Source organism: Nicotiana tomentosiformis, chromosome 1 (assembly GCF_000390325.3).
Source record: "Nicotiana tomentosiformis chromosome 1, ASM39032v3, whole genome shotgun sequence".
In the NCBI taxonomy this organism is placed as follows: domain Eukaryota; kingdom Viridiplantae; phylum Streptophyta; class Magnoliopsida; order Solanales; family Solanaceae; genus Nicotiana; species Nicotiana tomentosiformis.
Window position 1 is genome coordinate 70,262,801 of NC_090812.1, and position 25,074 is coordinate 70,287,874.

A 25,074-nucleotide genomic window follows, 5' to 3' on the forward strand; every position below is an offset into this window, starting at 1 on the left:
ATCCACAAATGACTCAATAATAGCAAATATTGCTAAATAAATCAATTACAATGCATAAATTTAGGTTCTCCAAACTTTCTCCCAAAAAGTAAAAAACCGACCCCGGGCCCGCTTGGTCAAAACCCGAGGTTCGGACCAAAATCTATTTACCCATTCAACCCCGAGCCCGGATATATAATTGGTTTTGGAATCCGACCTCAATTTGAGGTCTAAATCCCCAAATTTCAAAATTCCTAGTTTCTACCCAAAACCCCCCAATTCTACCATGAACACTCTAGATTTTAGGTTGAAAATTCATGAAATGTAATGGGTAATTGAAAGAAAGTAGTTTGGAATCACTTACCAACAAATTGGAGAAGAAAATGTCTCTTGAGAATTGCCTCTAAGTCTTCTAGTTTTGAAATTTTTGAAAGAATGGCAATTTCCCGTGTTTGATTCTGTTTTAAGTCACAGGCGTCAGGCCTTCTTCGCTTTCGCGAAGGGCTTGCCGCGTTCGCAAAAGGCAGCGGCCCAAAAGGCCTAACCGTTCGCGAGTCCAACTATGCGTTCGCGAAGGCTGCTCCCCCTGCCTTTGCGTTCGCGAGCCAGTGCTCGCGTTCGCGTAGAAGAACGAGTGTCCCCCCCCCCCCCCCAGGTCCCTAACGCTATGCGTTCGCGAGATGTTGGTCGTGTTCGCGAAGGGTAAAACCCCCACTGCTCCTCGTTCGCGACAAAGCTTACGTGTTCGCGAAGAATAAAATCCACACAGCTCCAGTTCACTTTTCGCGTTCGCGAGAGTACCTTCATGAACGCGAAGAAGGAAATCAAAAAACACTGAAGCTCAAGAAAAACCAGATTTTTTACTAAGTTCAATTCACCCCGTAGCCTATCCGAAACTCACCTGAGCCCTCGGGGCTCCAAACCAAACATGCACACAAGTCCTAAAATATCATACGAACTTGCTCGCGCGATCAAATCGCCAAAATAATACCTAGAACTAAGAATTTAGCACCAAATCGAATGAAATTTTCAAGAAAGCTTTAAAACCTCTATTTTCACAACCGGACGTCCGAATCACGTCAAACCAATTCTGTTTCTCACAAAATTTCACAGACAAGTCTTAAATATCACAATGAACATGTAACGGGATCCGAAACCAAAATATGGGCCTGATACTAACAAGATCAAACATTAACCAAATTCTTAAAATCATTAGATTTTCAGTCTTTAAATTTTCAACAAAAATTCATATCTCGAGTTAGGGACCTCAGAATTCGATTCCGAGCATACGCCCAGGTCCCATATTTTTATACGGATCCACCGGGACTGTCAAAATACGAGTCCAAGTCCGTTTACTCAAAACGTTGACCAAAATCAACTCAAATGGTTTTCAAAGCAAAATTTCATATTTTTCACAGTTTTTAACATAAAAGCTTTCCGGACCGCGCACGTAACTCGAGGAGGGTAAAAATAAGATTTTTAAGGCTTCAGATCACAGAATTAAGTTTTAAAATATAAGATGACCTATTAGGTCATCACACTAGGAGGAATCTCTTCATCTTGCCATTCCCAATAGGAATATTTTTCATCCTAAAAACCAAAAATAAATAAAATAAATTTACAAGCAAATCGAAATAATTACAAGCTGAATAATTACAACTCAGTTTATTCTATATCAATTTACTTAGACCCCTATTTGAAAATACCAAACTAAATAACGCAGCAAATAAACTCAATCATAGATACAAACATTCAAATGAACGGCAATGACTTCATTAAATCCTAGTAGCTCAAAGGAGTCGAATCATAACAAAAGACAACAAAAGACAAATGTCGGAATGTTCTAGTAGCTCAAAGGGGTCGAATAGGAGGTGTCGTTGTGGACTTGTTGCCAATTATTTCATGGCATGGACTCCTTTAAATGCTGGGAGAAAGTTTTTCAAGTGCCCGAAGTATGAGGTAAGTAAACTTTTTGATGGATTCTTTTAATTATTCTGATTTGCTTGTAAATTTATTTTATTTATTTTTGGTTTTTAGGATGAAAAATTTTCCTATTGGGAATGGCAAGATAAAGAGCTTCCTCCTAGAGTTTCAAATCTCATATGCAGTTTAAAGAAGGAAAATGAGGCTCTAATCCGTGAAAAAAATGCTCTCCAAAGGAAAGTTGCCGATCTTGAGAATGTTATGATGCTCGTCGATCATGGAGGAATAGAAGCCTTGGAATTGAAAAGAAATATTCTAATGAAGAAAGTGACTGATTTAGAGTACTCAGTTGTGCTTGATGCTAAATTTCGGAAGAAGATGTGGATTTTCATGTGTGTGATATTGGGATGCTTTGTTCTGTTCTTTGGATCAGGAGGGAAATGATATGTAATGTTAGTGTTATTGTGGCTTAATTATTGTCTTTTGTTATGTAATGAAGCATTATATTTTTGTACAAGGATTTAATGAAGTCATTGCCGTTCACTTAAATGTTTGTATCTATGATTGAGTTTATTTGCTGTGATAATTAGTTTGGTGTTGTCAAATAGGTCTAAGTAAACCAATATGGAGTTGTGAAAGTGTTTGAGAAATGACTATTATAACTGACTCATATATGCCCCTGTACAATTCGAACTGGATCTAACTTGCCCTCACAGATACCTGTGATTTTTTTAATCAGGTTTTGGATTTTTAAAATGCAAAAATATATTCCACGTGGCTTTATAAATCTCCCGTTAGTGATGGAGGGAAAATATGAGCCCATTTATTGACGGCAAGGACAGATTAGAGACCAACCTTTAATGGACGGCTAGCCTGTCCTATTTCATATAGTAAATGGGCATTTTAGGCCCTTTTCTGTTTATACAATGATTTTCCGACATGAAAGGCAATGGAGAAGAAAAAGGTGGCTTCTTTTTCAGGTGTGAAAAGTAGTGGTGGAGGAATAGGTCTCAGATCAGACGAATACACTCAGATGTGATATACAAAGAAGGAGAAGAAGTCATGGATTTTTGCATCTTGTTATATCCAGACCTAGTGACGTCTCCGATCTTCCTCCTCCATTGTTTTCGCTGCCAGTAATGGATTGATCGCAACTTTGTGATTTCAGATCTGGATATGACGGTGGGTGGTGACGATGTTTAAAGGTGATTTGCGGTGAATAGGGTATATGGCGGAGGGTGGTGATGTGTGGAGAAGAGAGAAAGAGGCACATGTTTAGTTGGGATCCGTAGAACTCCGCCGGAGAAGACACTCGGCAGTGACTTCTCTACTGCCGAGGGAGAAGAGAGAGGGAAAATGAGACAGAGTTGAGGGAGAAGAGAGAAAGAGGGTTGATATAAAAGACTATACGGTGGAATAACTCTGTGTATTTGGTATTAGCTATTAAAAATAAATAAATTAAAAGGTAGCTATGATCCATTAATAGCTCTTAGATTTAGCTATGGGAAGTAAAGTTTCCTATTAACTTATAACTTATAAGGATGAAATACATTCTAGGCCAAATGAAGTAAATATCTGCTGCAGAATGCGCATCGTCCTTCTACATATCCAGATCCAATCCTGAGGAGAAGTCATTGGCCTTTATCCCCTGTACTGTTGGCAATATTAAGCACAATCTATAAGAACCATCCAATTATGTTCCTCTCTCTTATTACAAACTTGTTCCCGAGAAATTATGGTACTGAGGGACCTCTCTCATTATAAGTTTCGTCTTTCATGTGGAACGCGGAACGCGAAAATTAGTGTTCGGATGCCAACTGAACCACTTCCTAAGAATAAATAGTAGTCACGAGGTCAGAATTTGAACTATAGTGTCAACGAGTTCGAATTCAAAAATACTAATTTGTGTGCCTAGTTGATACTTCTTTATTCCCCCGGAAACTATTTGAAGGCAAAAAGTTACCGGCGACAATCTAATGAGAGATCAATCCACCTTCCTATTGTTCCTTTCATGTTCACTCAATTCTACTATTCTATAAGTGATGGTTTAGCAGCTCTCTATCAACGTGCTATCTTGACGATTAGGGGCATTTCTGTTATTTCTAGGAATTTTGTGCTTTAGTTATGTTGTACTAAGCGCAATAGTGTGCACCTTCTATGGGCCCACCAGAACTTTCATTTCATGTGCTTTGTCAACAAACGTACTCTAACGTGAGCGTATGGAATCATCAGTAGAAAAAAATACCAATACTAACTGAATATCAAGTGAAAAAGTTCAATACTTCAACATCTTTGAAATAGAAGTTAAGAGTCATTCATCTCATTGACATGAATAAAAATAAGGCTTTGTGGAATTAAGTTCACTAACATTCCTCATTATAACATCAACTGTAGTTTTCTCTAGTTCTTTAGCTGTACAGACTATTTTATCTGTGAAATTGGCAGAGTGAGAGTAAAATTATTGTCCAGATCTTACAAAAGGCCTCCAACCTATTTGTGTTCCGGTATCCATTAAAGCAACTCCCTTGACTAGTAAATCACTTCTAATCTGATCGTTTCTTGGAAACTCCTCATTTTCCTTGCTAGTGCTCTTTCCTCTATTGCACGCAAAATATCTCCCTCCGTCAACTCAGCTATTTTCAATGCTCTCTCTTTAAACTGCTGCAAAACCTCAGCACAAGTTGAATCAACAACTAGCAATCTAAGGACATCCAACACTGCCTTCACTTCTCTCCCGAGCTCAGTTAGGGACACGATTAGAACAACTAATTCATGTTGTAGCTGTTGCATATGCTCATTCTTTAGCTTGTTCAAACAAGTATTCATAAGTTTAAGGGCTTCTTGAAGAGCATCATTTAAAAGTGTAGGCGTATGCAAATCATCAACAAGTTCTATCTCCAACTCATTACGCAGCTTCTTGATGCATTTCTCGGCCTCACAGCTAACACGCACAACCACCCCCTTTAGTACTTTGGACGGCGACAAAGCTTCTTCACAATCATGTAATGTCTGATAAATGTGGAACACAGAATCTGAGGTAATTTCTATGTGTGATATTGAGTAATTAACATGAGAACGGTAGTGCGTCTCCAACAAAAAGTACCTCAAAGCAAGGGGATGGTACAATGGAGTAACGTCACGTATAATGAAGAAGTTCCCTAATGATTTTGACATCTTCGTACCATTATTGGTAACAAAACCATTATGCATCCAGTAGTTGACATTACTCTACGGGCCATAAACAGTGCAACTCTGGGCGATCTCATTCTCATGGTGTGGAAAAATCAAGTCCATTCCACCACCATGTATATCAAAAGAATGTTGATACAAACTAAGGGTCCACCAAACTTATATAGAGAACTAGGTTCTCTATTAGTTTTCACAGAACACACTCACACAACTGTAAGTAAATAACACAATAGAGCTTTACGTGGAAAAATCCAGCTCACGGGATTAAAAACCACGACCTACCCTTGTAGGATTTCAACTTCGCCACTGAGCAAATTTCAGATTACAAACTATTGTAACCTAGGAATTAACCTCTTAATCCCTCACTAACTTGTAATAACTCTATTACAAGACCCTTTGTAATAACTCCATTACAAGGCTTATAACTCGACTAACTCTATCCAAGAGACAAATACATGGTTTATGATTTTACAAAAGTTTCCTACACAATGATTCTAACTAAGCTAAGTAGGAATTACAAGTTAATCACTTTGACAAAGGTGCTACACAACTAAGGATATATGATGACTCAATTCAGGAAATTGGTCCTTCGTTATGTTGCGCTTTGTTCTTGACGCCTTAACTGTCACTTGCAGGTTGGCAATACACTTGAGAGAGAGCCTGATGAATTTTAGAGTATGCCAGTGTAATGTTTTGCCTTTGCTTCATGTTAATATTACATAAGTGACATCACTTGAATGATGCAAGCATGTTTGGTACAAAGGCATTCCCCATAAAGTGACTGCTCACTGTTTACACTATTGCGTGTGTGTAGAGGAACAATTGCAGTCACTTTACAGTCGTGGGGAGTTAACTGGTACTGTCAGCAAGGGAACTGATGTCGATCTATTCCCTCTGTTATTTCTTGGACTTTGAATGTTAGAGCATGTCCCAGACTTGAGACTTGTTGATCTTGAGCACTCAGAGGATGTGGAATAGGTTCTCCATCTGGTTCTCAATAATAAGTTTGTTAAATCATCAAAACATAGCAAGATACATAACTTATCAAATGTGTTAAATAGTAAGCACTCATTTCAGTGCAATCAATATGCTAACCTGGTCTTCCACGACCCCAAGGGTTGTCCCAACTTGGTTCACCATGTATTGGTAAAAATAAATATTACACGTGGAGTTAATTATGTGGTTGACACGGCAAGGCACGTGGATCACTAGAAAAGCGACAGCTGGAGAGGAGCACTAAAAGAGACACGAGTCGCAGCAGATACGAACAAATCACCCACGAGGTGAAAAGAAATGGTTGCTCGAGTCTCTTTAAGTTATATGAAGAGGCACCGGTGGAATGAGCCAAGACAGTAAAAAGGGGTAGATTCATGGATCTTCAATTAATGAGCGTGGATGATTACAAACGTTACAGAATCTTCACGGACAGTTACAATTACCAATTATAACGTTCATTAATGTCATTAATGCTCATAATGACTCGGTCTTAAAAGGGAAAAGACGTTGTACTTGAAGATCTCTATATAAGGGAAAGAAATGTCATTTGTACAGACACGTTCTGATTATTATTGGAATATAATTGCTTTCTTGTGCTTTCTATTGATTACTTTATCATTTTTATTCTAATTTCCTTTCTTATTTCTGAGAGAATATTGAATTTCTTGATTATCAGTAACCCGAGTACTTCTAAAAATAGGCTTTAACCGAGAATCTAATTCTTTGGTTAAACAATTTGGTTCCGTTACCGAGAATCTGATAATCTTCTCTTACTTTCGAAATCACTCTCTCTCAACTGAATCATGTCAAATGTCAATGACAACAACCAGCAGGTGGAAGGAACTCCAGTTCCATCACCTCAAGGAACCCCACGCAATTCAAGGAAAGCATCACCAGAAAGATCCACTACTCATAAAAATGAATAACATGGAAATGAACAAACTGTCGAGCAGGATGTTGTGAAGCAGTTAATTGCTGAGTACGTGAATGATGCTCTCCAGGCTTTCGTGAGGGGACTACCAACTGTGCCACCCACACCTCCACCAAATAATACTGCAACTGTGGAAATTCCATGATCAGGGTTGGCTAATTTTGGAAGCGGAGGAACTCCCAACGAGTCACGTGATGGGAGACTAGGTACACCTAATAATTCTGATTTATAAACTTTAATACTAACCTTGCAGAAACAGGTGAAAGAACAAAACGACCATATTGAGCAAATACCCGGCGTACCACATGTGATCAAAGGAGTTGATTTTGACAAATATTCACAATAATCATGGAAACCAAGCGCAACTCCATTACCAATTCCCAAAAAGTTCAAAATGCCTGACATCTCAAAATACGATGGAACAACCGATCCACGTGACCACGTTACTGCATTCACCACGGGAGTAAAAGGCAATGATTTAACCAAGAAGGAGATTGAATATGTGCTGGTCAAAAAGTTTGGTGAAACACTTACTAAAGGAGCGTTAACATGGTACTCTTTTTTACTTGAAAATTCTACTGACTCTTTTGTTGAGCTTGCAGATCTATTTATAAAAGCACACTTGGGTGCACAAAAAGTTGAAAAGAGAATGAAGGATATATTCAAAGTAAAGCAAGGAGATACAGAATTGCTTCGAGAATTCGTAGACAGATTCCAACGTGAAAGAATGTTGCTACTAAGAGTACCTGACAATTGGGCAGCCATGGCATTTGCAAACAATTTAAACAAGAAAAGTTCACAAGCTACGAGGAGGCTTAAAAAGAGCCTACGAGAATTTCCTGCCACGACATGGAATGATGTCTATAATAGGTACAGTACCAAGTTACGGATCAAAGAAGATATCGTAGCTCAATCAAGGGTTGAAGAAAAAATAGTTTTGAGGCGGCCAGAATCTGAGAAGAGGTCCGGTAAGAATAGGTACGAGCCATATATAGGACCTTCAGGGCGAGAAGCTCATTCCAAATTCGAAAACGTGCAGGCTGATCACAGGTTCGCAAATAGAGATTCAGGTTCGTCATCGTCGAGATTCAAAAAAGATCGAGGTGAACGTAACAGAGATGTTAATACAAACGCAAGGATTGGGGACTACAATTTTAACGTGAGTACCTCCGAGTTGGTCACTGTTTTAAGAAGCATGGGGGATAAGGTACGATGGCCTAAAGAGATGAGATCAAATCCAAATAGGAGAAACCCAGACTTTTGGTGCGAATTCCATAATGATCACGACCATAGAACATCGGACTGCAGATTATTACAAGGTGAGGTGGAACATTTATTGAAGCAGGGCTATCTGACAGAATTGTTCAGTGAGAAAGGCAAACAAGCTTACATGAAAAATAGGCAAGAGCCCCCAAAACCTTCGTCTCCAAAGAGAATAGTAAATGTGATAAACAGCGGAGAAGAAGTCAACGACGTAACCTATACAACCGCAATAAAAACAACAAAGTTCACAATAACTCACGGGAAGCGAACTCGTCAAACTCTGGAAGACGAAAACATAACCTTTGATGATGCAGATGTCGATGGATTAATGATTCCTTGCAACGATGCACTGGTAATATCTTTACTTATACATAATACTAATGTAAAACAAGTTTTGATTGACCCAGGTAGCTCTGTGAATATCATTCTATTACGAGTGGTGAATGAAATGCTGATGGGCGATCGTGTAGTTCCAAAAGCATGTTCCTTATCTGGATTTGATAACTCAATCGTTATTACAAAGGGTGAGATTGAACTAAGCACATGCGCAGAAGGGGTCATCAAAGAAATAAAATTTCAAGTGATAGACACGGATATGGCCTATAATGTGATTCTTCGGAGGCCGTGGATTCATGATATGGATGATGTGCCATCCACATTACATCAAGTTATCAAATTCCCTTCAAAATAGGGAATTTAACAGATTTGAGGAGATCAACAAACTTAAAGGAGCATCAATTCGGTGATACAGCCAAGTGAAAAAGATACGAATGCAAGTCAAAAAGATACGAGTGCAAGTCAAAAAGATGCGGGTGCAAGTGAGAAAAATGCGGTAAATTAAATTTCAACAGAAATTGTATCAAAACAAACAGACGTGGACTCAAGACTAGATGTAATTCAAGAGCCAGAGGAGAACGAAAATATTAAAACAACGATTAAGGAGGTTGAAGCGGTTCCACTATTCGAACAATGGCCAGATCGAAAAATTCATATCGGAGCAAGGTTAAACCCAGATAGGAGAGGTAAGTTAATCGAATATTTAAAAGCTAACGCGAATTGTTTTGCATGGTCCCATTCAGATATGACAGGTATACCTCCGAAGTTGATGACTCATAAATTAAATGAAGATCCATCATTCATACCTGTCAAACAAAAGAAGAGGAAGCAAGGATCATTCAAAAATCAAGTGATCGATAAAGATGGGGACTTATTGTTACAAAGTCATGCCTTTTGGCTTGAAAAATGCTGGAGCCACATATCAGAGGTTGGTGACCAAGATGTACCAAGAACACCTGGGGAAGACGATGGAAGTGTACATTGATGATATGTTGGTTAAATCTACACAAGCGGAAGATCATTTTCAACATCTTTCAACTACCTTCGAGATCCTCCGCAGATATAATATGAAACTAAACCCAGAAAAGTGCGCTTTTGGCGTAGCTTCAGGTAAGTTTCTAGGCTTTCTCGTATCTAATAGAGGAATTGAAGTAAATCCTGCATAGATTAAAGCTATTGAAGAAATACCTGATATACTCACAAGCAAAAAAGGGGTACAAAAATTGACAGGTAGGATTGCAGCTTTGGGAAGATTCATTTCAAGATCTCCAGAGAAAAGCGTTAAATTCTTTTCAGTATTGAAGAAGCAAAATCAGTTTGAATGGACTGAGGAATGCCGACAAGCCCTCAAATATTTGAAGGCATACTTAACAAATCCTCCCCTACTGTCTAAACCAAGGGATGGAGAAAGACTATTTGTATATCTTGCAGTTGCAGAAGCAGCTGTAAGTGCAGTTTTAGTAAGGTAGGACAAAGGTAAACAATCTCCTATTTATTATGTTAGTAAATATTTATTAGATGCTGAAACTAGATATCCTCATCTAGAGAAACTAGCTTTAGCATTAGTCACGACAGCTAGGAAATTGAGACCATATTTTCAATGCCATCCTATCTCCGTAGTAACTGCATATCCATTAAGGAATATTTTGCATAAACAAGAATTGTCAGGCAGACTAGCCAAGTGGGCAATAGAACTAAGTGAATATGACACTATTTATCAACTTAGAACAACAATAAAGTTTCAAGTTTTAGCAGATTTCGTCAGATTTTAATATAAAATTAATTTCTGAAGTAGAAAAGGAATTACAAATTTTTATTGGAGATAATCCATGTACATGGACTTTATTTACTGATGGCTCTTCAAATGTCAAAGGAGCCGGTTTAGGTATTGTCTTAATCCCACCCTCAGGTGAAAGTATAAGACAAGCAATTAAATGTTACCCTATGACTAACAATGAAGCAGAGTGTGAAGCTGTAATTGTAGGTTTGGAACTAGCACGAGAACTCTCCATAGAGAAAATCATGATTAAAAGTGACTCTCAACTGGTAGTCAATCAGATGCAGGGGACTTACACTGCTAGAGAGGCATGAATGCAACAATACTTGGAAAAGGCACGAGAACTGGTCAGGCAATTCTAGTCATGGAAGATCGTGCAAATACCCACGGAAGAAAACGCAGAAGCAGATGCGTTGGCTAACCTTTCTTCAGTTGCAGAAGTAACGAGTGAAGAAAATGCTATTGTAATACATTTATTTCATTTAGCACTTGACCAGGATAAATATGAGGTAATCTTTAATAATTTAACCTGGGATTGGAGAAACGAGATTGTTAATTTTTTGCAGTACAGGATCGTACCTGAAGGCAAGAAAGAATCTCAAGTGTTTCGACGAAAAGCTGCTCGTTACTGCCTAATTCAAGATAATTTATATCGAAAAATGTTTGGCGGGCCTTTAGCAAGGTGCCTTGGACCCAATCAAACGGAGTACATGATGAGGGAAGTACATGAAAGACATTGCGAAAATCACGCGGGTGGAAGATCTTTAGTTAAAACACTAATCAGGGCAGGATACTACTAGCCTAAAATGGAAGAAGATGCGAAAAATTTTGTAGCCAAATGTGATAAGTGTCAACGATATGCCAACAATATGCATCGACCTGCAGAGTTATTAGATACAGTTATTTCCCCACATCCATTTATAAAATGGGGAATGGATATAGTAGGGCCTTTACCACAAGCTAAAGGAAAGGTACGGTTCTTATTAGTGTTAACAGATTACTTTTCAAATGGGTAGAGGCAGGAGCTTTCAAACAGGTACGAGAAAAGGAGGTGAAAGACTTCATTTGGCGAAACATTATATGCCGGTTTGGAGTTCCAAAAGAAATCGTATGTGATAATGGCCCACAATTTAAAGGCTCAAAAATCACGGAGTTCTTTCAAAGTTGGCAAATCAAATGAATAACCTCTTCACTTTATCATCCAGTGGCAAATGGACAAGCTGAGTCAACAAATAATATTATCATCAATAATTTGAAGAAGAGACTAGAAACATCAAAAGGGAATTGGCCTGAAGAATTACCAGGAGTGGTATGGGCTTATAGAACCACAACAAAAAAGCCACGGGAGAAACTCCATTTTCTCTTGTGTACGGTTCAGAAGTTTTAATCCCAGTTGAAATAGGAGAACCAAGCACGAGATTCACATTGGCAACAGAAGAGTCGAACAATGAGGAATTAAGAACAAACTTGGACTTACTCGAACAAAGAAGAGAAGCAGCTTTAATACGTATGTCAGCACAAAAGAAAATCATAGAACGATACTACAATAGAAAGGCTCACCTCAGGTACTTCAAAATTAGGGACTTCATTCTTAAAAAGGTTTTCCAATCAATGAAAACAACCGTAGCAGGAAAGTTAAATTCAAATTGGGAAGGACCCTATAAAGTTTGAGGTATCGCTAGAAAAGGTGCCTACGAGTTACACTACTAGAAATCCGATAAAAACTGATCAACGTTGGTCGGTAATGGCCAAAAACCTACCAAAATATGACCATTTATGTGTGGACGGTATTTTTGTGGTCGGAAAGGCATACCGACCAAAGTTGGTCGGAAATTACCGACCAACTTTGGTCGGTCAATTAAATTCAAAAAACAATATTGCAAAAAAAAAAAACGACCAAAATTGGTCGGTATTTTAATTATGTAATAAAAAGATTCACCATCTGGGAATCGAACCGGGGTCTGGACTGTGGCAGGATACTATTCTACCACTAGACCATTGGTACATTTTATTTTAAGACTGTCTTTTATTTGATTTATACTCTTTAATTGTATTTTCGCACGAAAATAACCAACCAAAGTTGGTCGGTTTTATTAAAAAGTAAAATTATCGACCAAAGTTGGTCGGTTTTTTTAAGTGACCGGCCGAATTAACCGACCAATTTTGGTCGGTTTTTTTAATATTGATTTTTATTTATTTTAATTGAAAAACCGACCAAAGTTGGTCGGTTTCTTGAAACATAAATTTTGCGGGACTCAAAAATAGTTCCCTGCATTTTTGCGCCAAAGAAAACCGACAAAAGTTGGTCGGTTTCGTAAAAATAAAAAAACTGGTGGGTCGACCTTGGTCGGTTTTTGCCGAATTTCTAGTAGTGTTAGAAACCATGATTGGCAAGATTTTAGTTTTTACCCTCGAGTTGGAATGCTCTTCATTTAAAAAAATATTATTTCTGAGCAAAAGAAATACCCACGGTCAGGTATCGTTCAATTATGATTTTTGTTTTGTACAGATAAAATTATACTAACAATTTTAGATGATAGGCAAAAAGCTAACCCACACCAAATGATGATATTAGACCTGAAAGACACGCAGAAGCAACACTATTCTCGGCCTAGGGTTACAACCTTTCTGATGAAAATATAAAGGGTTAAGCAGTCATCATCTAAATTATATATACCTCCGAGTCCCGTATATTTTTTCTTTTCAGGAAATGGACCACGTGGAAGGAATAATCAAGTGCTCGAGATTTCATACTTCAAAGCTCAAACACTTGGGGGATTATATATATATATATATATATATATATATATATATATATATATATATATATATATATATATAAGGAAGGCAAAGAAGACTAGAAAAGTAAGAATTCAAGTCAAGCCAATGGTCTACCCAACAAATCGAAAGTTAAGAGCAAAGTCAAGAGCCAAAAATGCAAGTCTGATTCAAAAACCTATGAAGAATATACTCGTGGATGTAAATTTCAAAATCTTACGAATGGAAATATTTAGTCATGGGTTGCAAGATATAATTTAGTCATGGGTTGCAAGATATACCCTTGAACTTTTTAAAATATGTTGTAAAGAAAACAGTTACGAAAGAGTTATAGATGATACTTGAATACATGTAAAGTATTATACAATTTGAAAGTTCGAAAGATACAAAACTTTCTCAAAGTTATTCAAAGAAACATGTGTGTTCCTATTTCTTCTTTCGTATGTTTACACCATTATGAAGTTGAGACGTCTTCTTCATTAAGTGTCATTTATAAAAGGGCCCTCTTTTATAAATCGTGCTTGTTTCAAAAAGTCACGAAGTACTAAAGCATTTTTAATGCATAACAAAAGAATAGTAAAGAAACTTGGAATAAAATATCATAGAAGTTGAACAAAAACTTAGAAGATGATATTATAATAGCTTGGTTAAAACTAAGTATGAACTTAGTTCCAACCTAATTGTCTTATACAAAAAACCCCAAAACGGACTAGGGATAAGATTTTCCAAAACATTACTCCCAAATGGGACCAGGGGTAAATCTCCAAATGTTCCACCAATACTAAAAAAACAAAGAAACATTTCAAACTTTTTAACTTTCAATATAGGGCAGAATCTGAATCGGTAGGATGAAGAGTGGCATCATCACCAGAAGGAAGAGCAACTTGAGCAGGAGAAGGTTGAACAACAGCCTCACCATGAGCGATTTCATCACCCTCGGGAATGTCAACCTCAGGTGAAGAAAAGCTTTGACTCTGCTGGGTCTTTTCAATCGTCTCTCTAATCTTTGCAATCTCAACATCTAAGTCAAAGCCTTCTCGGCTTACTTCCATTAACGTTTCGAGGCAAGTGTTCAAAAAAGCCCAACTAACATCAACAACGGCTTTATCTTCAAGGGCCTCATAATCTTTTTCTCACTGCTCAACCTCAGCTCTTAATTCATCCTTCTCATTCAAGGCAGCATCGTATGAAGCCTGTAGGGGGCAAGAGATCTCTCTAAAAACTGAACCTTGTCTGAGGATACACGAAGATCTTCTTGAGTTTGCGTGAGCATTTGAACAAGCTCTCCAGAGTAAGCTTCTTTTTAGTTTAGTAAATCCTTTAAGCTCCTAATTTCTTCAGAAGCCGTGGAAAGCTGCTCAGCAAATGAAGACTCGAGAAGATTCTTGTCTTTGCCCACCTGATTGGATGAGGCTTTCTAAGGTGCACTTGCTGCTCTAAGGTGCACTTTTCTTCCTCTAAAACCTCCATCTCAAGTTGAAGTCCCTCGAACAGTTCTTTCCAGTTGTCCGCCTCAGTGTGATAATCATTCATCAACTGCTCTGTGTGGACGATCCTTTTCATCATCTCCGTTCCGATGAGATTGATCTACGCAATAAAAAGAGGAATGTGATACCAGTAAAACAGAAATCACGTAAAATAAAAAGACAAGGTTTATACCTTTAAAGACGAATGCGCAATATCATTTATCCACGTTAGAAAGCTGTGACTTTCCAGTTTTGACTTCTTAACTGGGCTAATCAGTGGTTTCAGCCATACATCAGCTTGGCCAAATTTCTTCAAAAGATTACCATCTTCAGGAATCTTAATGGTAACTTGTTTTATTGCCCTACTGTTACTGGAGGAACCAACTTTAACATGGGAAGTTGTAACAGTAGGGGCAGTCGAGGAAGTCAAAATAGCCACTGGCGGAACAGTGGTAATAGCAGCAGGAACGGGTAACTGAGGTCCAATCGGAGTAGAGGCATGAAAAGTGGCAAGAGGCGTTTCCTCAGATATAAAGCCAAAGCTTTCTTCGTCAAACCCACGAGAAAATAGATGTTCAGTAGAGTCACAGGGTGCAGCAGGCGTCTCTTCATTAGAATTCACTAAGGTAGCATTTTCAGGCTCGGACATGGGAACAGAACTAGGAGGGGGAGTAGCTTTGTCATCTAAAATGACCTGTCTCCTAGCTCGTGGCTTACGAACCAACGAGCCTTCGTCCCGTTCTTCTTTATCCTCAGAGTTCTGTGGTCTATCAGCTTTTCTTTTTGACTAAGAACTCAAGATTATCTCTTGAGCCTTTGATAGAGAGAGCCTCGAAACAGTGATTGAAGCAGCACTCACACCTCGAATGGGAAACCCTAACAAAGAAAGGGGTAATAAGTTCCAAAATAAACATGGAAGTAAGGAAGAAAGTGAAAGAGAAAGTTACTGTGAGTCTTAACTTTCCATCCAAATCTATTTGAAAGGTATTTCCAGGACCTTTCTTCCATAGGAGCAACGGTTAACAATTTCTCTACCCAACCACGTAGATCAGAAATCTCCTCAATAGTTCCCATGGTTGCTAAAAAAGAAAAGTAAAACAGTTACGAGATTACAAGTTCTTCACAAAAAAAGAAGAGAAATAAAATATTAAAAGAAAAACTTACGTGCAAAATTCCACTTCTCAGGGAAGGACATGTTCTCTTCACCTACTAACACACTTGTATGAGCAGCAACAAATCGGGCATACCAGCCACGATCTTTGTCGTCTTCAGGGCTAACCAAAACCCTCTTACTCCTCGCCACGAGAGTAAAAATCCCATGACGAAATAATTTGGGAGAGTAAAGATGAATCAGATGGTAAAAGGTGAAGGGTAAAGAAGCCAAATTTGACAAGTATCTAAGGCATGCCACAACCCTCCATACAATAGGACTAATTTGTCCTAAACACACATCGAAGAAACGACAAAACTCAATGATAACTGGATCAATAGGTGGCCTAAAACCTAATGTGAAGGGATATGTATACACAAAAGAAAAATCAGCTTTAAAGGAAGTGATCCGTTGATTTTCATGGGGGACCAGAATCGGGAAGTCAAATTTCCAATAGCAATCTCTCCGCACAATAGAAACTAAACCCTCAGTAATCTGGGAAGGGTAAATATCAACATGATCATGAGAAGTCATGGAAATGACCTGATTTTTAATTAATTCTCTATCAGTGACAAAGGAAAGTTCAGCGGGAATAATCTCGTCGACAGTAGGTTCACGAAGCGGTTCACTAGAATTCCTACTTCTAGAGGAAGATATATGTGAAGAAGAAGCCCTAGTTCTAGAAGATGATGGAGAAGTAGTACTGGGTTGAGAAGGAGAACCACGTATACACACTTACCCTAAACTACGTAACCTACCACCTCTCCTACTCCTGATAGGAGTGGAAGAAGGGGGAAGTTCATCTACTAAGACGACTTTTCGAGGATCAGAATTTGAAGAAGACATAGTTGTATGGGGAAGTAGTACATAATGAAGAACAAGAGTAAGTTGTGAATAAAGAACACTGAAGAAAGTTTTTCGTAAAAGCAAAGGCAAAGGATGTATTTATATGCAGAAGCAACCGTCATGTAAAGAGGGTAATGATGGAAACGTCATTATGAAAACAGTCACTTCATAACTGATGCAGCCGCAAAAAAGCCATAAAACCCGCTGAAGAGTTGCGAAACCAATCGATGACTGCCACGTGTCACATGCATTAAATGGAAGTGACATACGACGCATTGGTTCAGAGAAAGATGCAATGGTACGTGAGAAACGACGATAAAAATTCCCGCCATAAATATATCCACTTCCCAAATATTCAATTGCTGAATAATTAGTAAGTGGGGGGACTATCTGTATTGGTAAAAATAAATATTATACGTGGAGTTAATTATGTAGTTGACATGGCAAGGCACGTGGATCACTAGAAAAGCAACAGCTGGAGAGGAGCACTAAAAGAGACACGAGTCGCAGCAGATACGAACAAATCACCCACGAGGTGAAAAGAAATGGTTGCTCGAGTCTCTTTAAGTTATATGAAGAGGCACCGGTGGAATGAACCAAGACAGTAAAAAGGGCAGATTCATGGATCTTCAATTAATGAGCGTGGATGATTACAAACGTTACAGAATCTTCACGAACAGTTACGATTACCAATTATAACGTTTCATTAATGTCATTAATGCTCATAATGACTCGGTCTTAAAAGGAAAAAGACGTTGTACTTGAAGATCTCTATATAAGGGAAAGAAATATCATTTGTACAGACACGTTCTGATTATTATTGGAATATAATTACTTTCTTGTGCTTTCTATTGATTACTTTGTCATTTTTATTCTAATTTCCTTTCTTATTTCTAAGAGAATATTGAATTTTTTGATTATCAGTAACCCGAATACTTCTAAAAGTAGGCTTTAACCGAGAATCTAATTCTTTGGTTAAACACACCAGGCTTTGCAGCTTTCCACAAGGCAAAATCAGCAGGATTCCGCTTTCTTGAATCAACTTCAACTCGTTTTCCAGCACTATTATCTTCTAATTTCGCTCAGATAATAATGGACTATCGACAGAGAAATAGACATCTCCATCTATTGCTCATTATCTTAGCAATCATATCCTTAATCTGCTCCATATGCTGATCAGTAACACGTGGCTGATGAGTAGGTGGGAGGACCTGAAGATCATCCATGTCTTTTAGAAACTCTTGGAGGTGGCTGTATCTAGCACTCAGAGCTGTTGGATCAACTTCTTCTCCAAGTTCTTTAGCCCGACGGATTACGATGTCATCTATATCAGTAAAGTTGCGCACACAAACAATATCATATCCCAAGTATTTGAGGTACCTGTAGGGAACATACGTAGGCACGGGCATGGCCCATGTGACTCAAATTGTAAGGAGTAACGCCACACACGTACATCTTAACCTTCCCAGGTTCCTTCGATTTGAAAGGCTTCTTTCTGCCTGCTCATCGTGTTGTAGATGTAAAATTACACCTTCTCCTTATTCGTATTCTTATCCATTGTTGATTCGCCCTTCAAAACCATATATATTTAGGGGTGGTGAAAGACTTATTCCTAGTCCGATCCATAGTGATTAGGTATATTAGGAGTGAATCCAACAGGAGTTAGGAATTCTTTTTTCCCTATATATCAAACAGAAAGCGAAAGCTTACCATCTATAGCAAAATTCTCTCAACAGAAATATTAATTTATTTCAAGCAAAAAATATACTCCCAATAATTTCTTTCTCTCATTGTGTTTGCTATATTATTGGTAGGTTACTAATATAATTTTATTAATAACAGTAAAAATTTATTACTCCATTGTTAAATAAAAGTAATGCACACATTGTTAAAGTTTTTTAAAGAAACACTAGTTGGTATGATATTGTTATATAGATTTTATACAGTTACATATTATTGGCGTACTAGTTTTTATTCATAATAAATTGGCTTACTCAATGATATACTATACTATTGCTGTATCACTATTATAATTTTGCATATACTAGTTGATGCCTCCAGCACAAGGGTGGTAAATAAGCAGGTTGGGCTACAATTGGACAGGTTAAAATGAGCTGAGCTAATAAATGGGTCATTGCCCAACCTACCCAAATGTTACTTGGGTTAAAATGGTTTGGGTCAATATGGGCTAAACAGTGGGTTATAGCCCAACCTGCCCAACTTGACTCATTACCTCCTATAGCAAAGGTATATACTCTATTTATTATAAACAAAAATTATTTTAAAATATTATTTTCTATAACCACCTTTTATATTTTATAGTAAAATAAGTATTTTAGGTATATACTACCATTAAGGCATGAAATAAGGCTTGAAATATACTATTTATTATTTTTCTCTCTCTTAGACAGCTGGATATACCTATTTTTAAGGGATTGCCGTTACTGTATTCATGAATACATGGCGCGAATACATGTGAATACATGCGCGTACAACTGTATTCATAAATTCAACAACGCAAATACATGTGAATACATGTGTGTACAGCTGGACTGCCCTGATTTTAGGTGCTTTTTGTTGTTGTATTCATGAATATATGGCACAAATACATGTAAATACATGCGCGTACAGCTGGACTGCCCTGATTTTAGGCGCTTTTTACTGTTGTATTCATGAATACAGCAACGCGAATACATGTGAATACATGCGCGTATAGCTGGACTGCCCTGATTTTAGGCGCTTTTTACTGTTGTATTCATGAATACAGCAACGCAAATATATGTGAATACATGCGCGTATAGCTGGACTGCCATAATTTTAAGCGCTTTTTACTGTTGTATTCATGAATACATGGCGCGAATATATGCGCGTACAGCAGGATTGTCCTGATTTTAAGCGCTTTTTGTTGCTGTATTCATGAATACAACAACGTGAATATATGTGAATACACTACTGTAACAACTGAATAGTAGCTATAAAAAGTAATTATGTATATGGTAGCTATAGAAAATTAATTTTCACTAAACAATAGTGGTTTCTGAAAATCCATCTTATTTTTACAATGTAAAATCCTTTTGTTTTTTCTTGTAAGACAACCAATGTCACGAGAAATCTTTACTTTTTCCGTATCTATTCTCTTTTATCTTGAATTTCCTTTTTGTAAGACACCATCAGCAACTCTTTCTGTGACTAAGATCACAACTAATTCGATTTCTTAGATATGGTAGTATTAACCTTGTTAATTATTGTAATTGATAAAAAATAAATGGAAATTTCAGAAAATCATTTAATTTGCAAGGGTAGTTTAGTCATACTAGGTATTTTTGTATAGAATTTAGTATTTTCTTAATGGGCGTGCCTAAAGCAAACTGGTCACTTATTATGGAACGGAGGGAGTAGTCTTTAGTTCAATCCCCAACTAAAGTTTCATTTTCATTTTTCATTTTGATTTCATGTCGAACTAATATTTTGTTTTCTAAAAATGAAACTTTTCAAAGATAATAATATATGAGATCTATTCTTTTACTTTTAAGATTAGATTACCTCCTATTTTATTTTTAAATATTCTAAAGTGTATGATTGATCACAGTGTGATTTATAAAAAGAACAAATGTTTTGACCATATAAAACAATTCTATTTCATCATGAGATTATAAATTAAATTTCACCTTTCTGGACAAGGAATTACTCATATTTTTATTTGATTGAGCATAAGTGAAGGTTCACATATGTCCACCTTCAAGAGAGAATTTTGGGCACTCATATGGGTCGTAGTTGGGCACTATCATGCGTTAATTTGGGCTAGTAGTTTTTCATGGGTTACTTTGGGCTAGCCCAAATCAGCCCATCTACAAAATCACTCTAGCCCAAACCCATTAATATTTGGGCGAGTTGGACGGATTACATGGGTTTGGGCCTGTTTTGCCACCCCTACTCCAACAGTTCAAATGCTCAGTGTCAATGGCGTGCTGGATGCAAGCCACTTGTTTGTTTAATATCTTGACGGTATAGGTGCATTTGCTTTTTTCTTTGTCATTCTCTAACCTGCTTGAGTTGATTCTAAATCTTGAAATATAGAGCAATGGCATATTAGCCTTTGTTTCTAGTTGAGGTTTAGTGTATCTCTAAACGGCGCACTGGGTTCAAATATTTTAGGAATGCTAACAGATTTTGTCTATCGACCTATATTTGTTACACAAATATGCAGGCATATAGTTTTGTTTTTAAGAAATTAAAGAACATCTATATAAGAATTGAAAGCCAATTCAGGGAAGACATTCTTGAGTCACTATAAAATTCAAAGGACTTCCATTGGGAAAGAGCAGATTTATGCTGCACGTAATTACTGAGTTCATAAACCTAAGTGTTGGAGTCGTTACGTTTGCGCTCATCCATTACAAAAACCCATGCAAATATATCGTGTGTCAGTGCTATCCATCTTAATTACTCCTATTGTCACTGTAATTAATTGCTACAGATGCATAACATAAGAGTTTTTTGTTTTCCAAAATATGATAAACGAGTCCATTAGAGAGGATCGAGGAGCTTCTGAAATAGTGTTCTCATGTGGTATAGGATTCGGCAAAACCTTTGGCTTAGGCTTCACTTCAACTTCAACTTCATTTACACTGCAGACAATTATGGCATCCGGCTCATGGCTGCAAGGGTAAATCACGGTCAAGTCTCTTAATTATGGCTAAGTGAAATATATATGGAGTAAAAAGTTAAATTTCCACAATAAAAGAGCATGATAAAATGAGTCCAATCCTTACGGATTTTCTCCCTCTTCCATTCTGCTAAATGACAATGCTGCAACGTTTAAAGGGTATATATTTAGGGTACTGCGGTTGGACCAGTAAAGACAATCAGCATTTCAGTTAGTCAGATACAGAGTGATAGAGATCAAAACCAAGTTAATTAGTAACAAATATTTACCTGATACAACCTCTTTTTGTTTGCAGTTCGCATGCAAAAGGTTGTTACCCAAGATTATTATGATCAAGTCAACGGTGTGAAATCAAAAACATGTATCACTCATCAAAACAATAACAAACTGACTATAAATTGATAGGTACTTCCCTCAGAGTTCTTCAAGCGGATCTCTTTGAATCTCTAGATTTCCTTAGTTGATGCACTTGCACTTTTCCAGCTTGCACTTGTTCTTCGGTTTTACAAATACAAGTAGCAGACTAAAAATAAGCAGAGTCTACCAATTAAGCCTTTCAGAGCAACATATTTAAGTTGGTTGAAAAGTAGAACAAATCTAGCACACCAATATTCAATTTGACATAGAGTTAATATACTGAAATATCTAGCATATCCAGTCAAACATTATAATATCATCATCATTCATGCAACATGAAAATTTAAACCATACAACAGTAAAACATCCAGGTAAACATCAAAGTAAAATATCCAAGGAATCGTTGTTATTCCCGCCAATATTGCTGTATATGTAAATAATAATTCTGCAAAATATAAGTTATCGTAATGAAACAGTAAATAATTCGAACCCACTGAATTCACAGTGTTTCCTTAAGAAATTTAATCCCCTCCTAGTACCCAAGGTAATGGATTATTTCCTCCCAAGATAGAACGAATAACACACTGGTGTAGCGGTACTTCAAACCCCAGTGTTTCAGCGAACACAAAGTTCGGTAGCAAATCACACTTACAGTTGCTTTGTTTGAAGTTAAAACAATGTAGAACGAAGGAGTAGAAACTCAGAAAATCGTATGGAAATACTGAGAGGAAGGAGTGCAATGTATAGCCAAATCTGTTGAGCGATTTGTGTCTTGTGTATTGTGTGTTGTGTGTCTTTCTTCAACAGCCGCTGCACATATATATAGCAGCCAGTGTTGAAGAAGAACAATCGTCCACCCTCCATGGTGGAGCAAGCATTAGCTTGTTTGTGGAGCAAGCCTTGTGGTCAATACACGGATTGGAAAATATCCGTTATAAATACGGATAATCTTACGTTAATATTTACTATTAACAAATAAATTTGGTCCAAAAAATTAATCAATCAATCGATCATTTGACCAAATCCGAATCCGAATCCGAATCCGAATCCGAAGCCGAAGCCGAAGCCGAAGCCGAAAGCCGAAGCCGAAGCCGAAGCCGAAGCCGTAGCCGAAGCCGAGCCGAGCGAGCGACGACGACGACGGCGCGAGGCTTGCTTTCTTCTTAACTCTTTAAGAGCTACAAGAAGAGCAATTATATATATACCCACCAAAAATCTCTTCCTCTTCCAATATGGGACAATGTCTCATTGTCAAGAGGGGGAAACTTAAAATTTTACTCAAAATTTTATTTTCCCTCCATTTCCCATTCACCCTCATTTTAAGACTATTTCATCTTAAAAATAAAACCTCAACAATCCACCACATGAATGGGGAATGGCTATATCACGGAAGTATGCATGGAAAAACTGTGTGATTTACAAGCAAGGATTAATCGCATCTGGATAAGTAGGTTTCCCTTTGAACTTTCCGTAGTAAACTTATGTCGGATATACTCGGTCAATTGATAGATTTGATATCTTTGAACCGTCGATCTTTGGTGTATACCTAGACAGCCATAAGTCACACAATCAACCCTTAACCGTCTTTGGTTCTCATTGTTGTGTTCGTTTCAGCCATGAACACCGCCTGGTTTCATAAGTGCGTAGAGAACTGGCCTTACAAAGTTCTCCTTGAAGCGGCTAACACTTCACACTTACATAGGTGATTCCTAAACGTGTCATCCTGTAGATACACTATTTGATATACCCCGTATCAAATTTAAAAATCATTAAAAGTCTTAATGCTTTATCCTTGGTACTGAACATTGTCTCATCACGAGAACGGACTAAAATTTTATTTGACAATGTTGAACCGTCATTAATGACTTTGTTTGATCTCCTTGAACCTAGATCTTGGGATCTCCAGTCTTCTAGGTAGAGTTACCGCCACAATGACTTGTTCTCGGCCATAGCCCCATTCCCCTTGATGATTTCTCAACTACCTCTCTAGTTAGGCCTTTTGTAAGTGGATCCGACACATTATCACTTGACTTTACATAGTCAATCGTGATAATTCCTCTAGAGAGTAATTGCCTAACGGTTTTATGTCTTCGTCGTATATGACGAGATTTACCGTTATACATAACGCTCCCAGCCCTTCCAATTGCCGCTTGACTATCACAATGTATGCATATTAGTGCCAATGATTTGGGCCAAAATGGAATGTCTTCCAAGAAATTCCGGAGCCATTCAGCTTCTTCACCGGCCTTATCTAAGGCTATGAATTCAGCCTCCATTGTAGAGCGGGCAATACATGTTTGTTTGGACGACTTCCAAGATACCGCTCCTCCACCAATAGTGAATACATATCCACTCGTGGACTTAGAATCAGTTGAACCAGTGATCCAATTTGCATCACAGTATCCCTCAATCACCGCAGGGAATTTACTGTAGTGCAATTCAAAGTTCTGGGTATGTTCTAAATATCCCAAAACTCGTTTCATTGCCATCCAATAAGATTGGCCTGGATTGCTCGTATATCGACTCAGTTTACTTATAGCACAAGCTATATCTGGTCGTGTACAATTCATGATATACATTAAGCATCCCAACACATGAGCATAATCCAATTGTGATATGCTTTGGCCTTTATTCTTTCCTAATGCAAGATTCATGTCAATTGGAGTCTTTGCAACTTTAAAGCCCAAGTGCTTGAATTTTTCAAGTACTGTCTTAATATAATGAGATTGTGACAATGCCAGACCTTGAGGAGTCTTATGGATCTTAATTCCCAGAATTAAATCAGCAACTCCCAAGTCTTTCATATCAAACTTGCTATTGAGCATACGCTTAGTAGCATTTATGTTGGCAATGTCATTACTCATTATCAGCATATCATCCACATATAGGCAAACAATGACTATGTGATTTGGAACATTTTTAATGTACACACATTTATCACATTCATTTATCTTAAAACCATTTGACAACATTGTTTGGTCAAATTTCGCATGCCATTGTTTGGGTGCTTGTTTTAGTCCGTAAAGAGACTTAACAAGTCTACATACCTTCTTTTCTTTACCTGGAACCACAAATCCTTCAGGTTGTTCCATGTAAATTTCTTCCTCCAACTCTCCATTTAAGAAGGCCGTCTTAACATCCATTTGATGAATTTCAAGACCATACACTGCAGCTAATGCTACTAACATCCGTATGGACGTAATTCTTGTAACTGGAGAGTATGTATCAAAGTAGTCTAGACCTTCTCGTTGTCTATACCCTTTGACTACGAGCCTTGCCTTGAATTTATCAATAGTGCCATCATCTTTGATTTTTCTCTTAAAAATCCATTTAGAACCCAAAGGTTTATTTCCAGGAGGAAGATCAACCAATTCCCATGTATGGTTGTTCAATATGGATTCTATTTCACTATTGACT

At 37.6% G+C, this 25,074-nt stretch overlaps 2 pseudogenes; both read right to left on the bottom strand.

Annotated features, from left to right (window-relative positions):
* Positions 1 to 25,074, bottom strand: part of LOC138906769 (uncharacterized) — a 46,876-nt pseudogene that overhangs the window by 7,030 nt on the left and 14,772 nt on the right.
* Positions 4,432 to 18,150, bottom strand: LOC104095327 (cysteine--tRNA ligase CPS1 homolog, chloroplastic/mitochondrial-like; annotated as a pseudogene).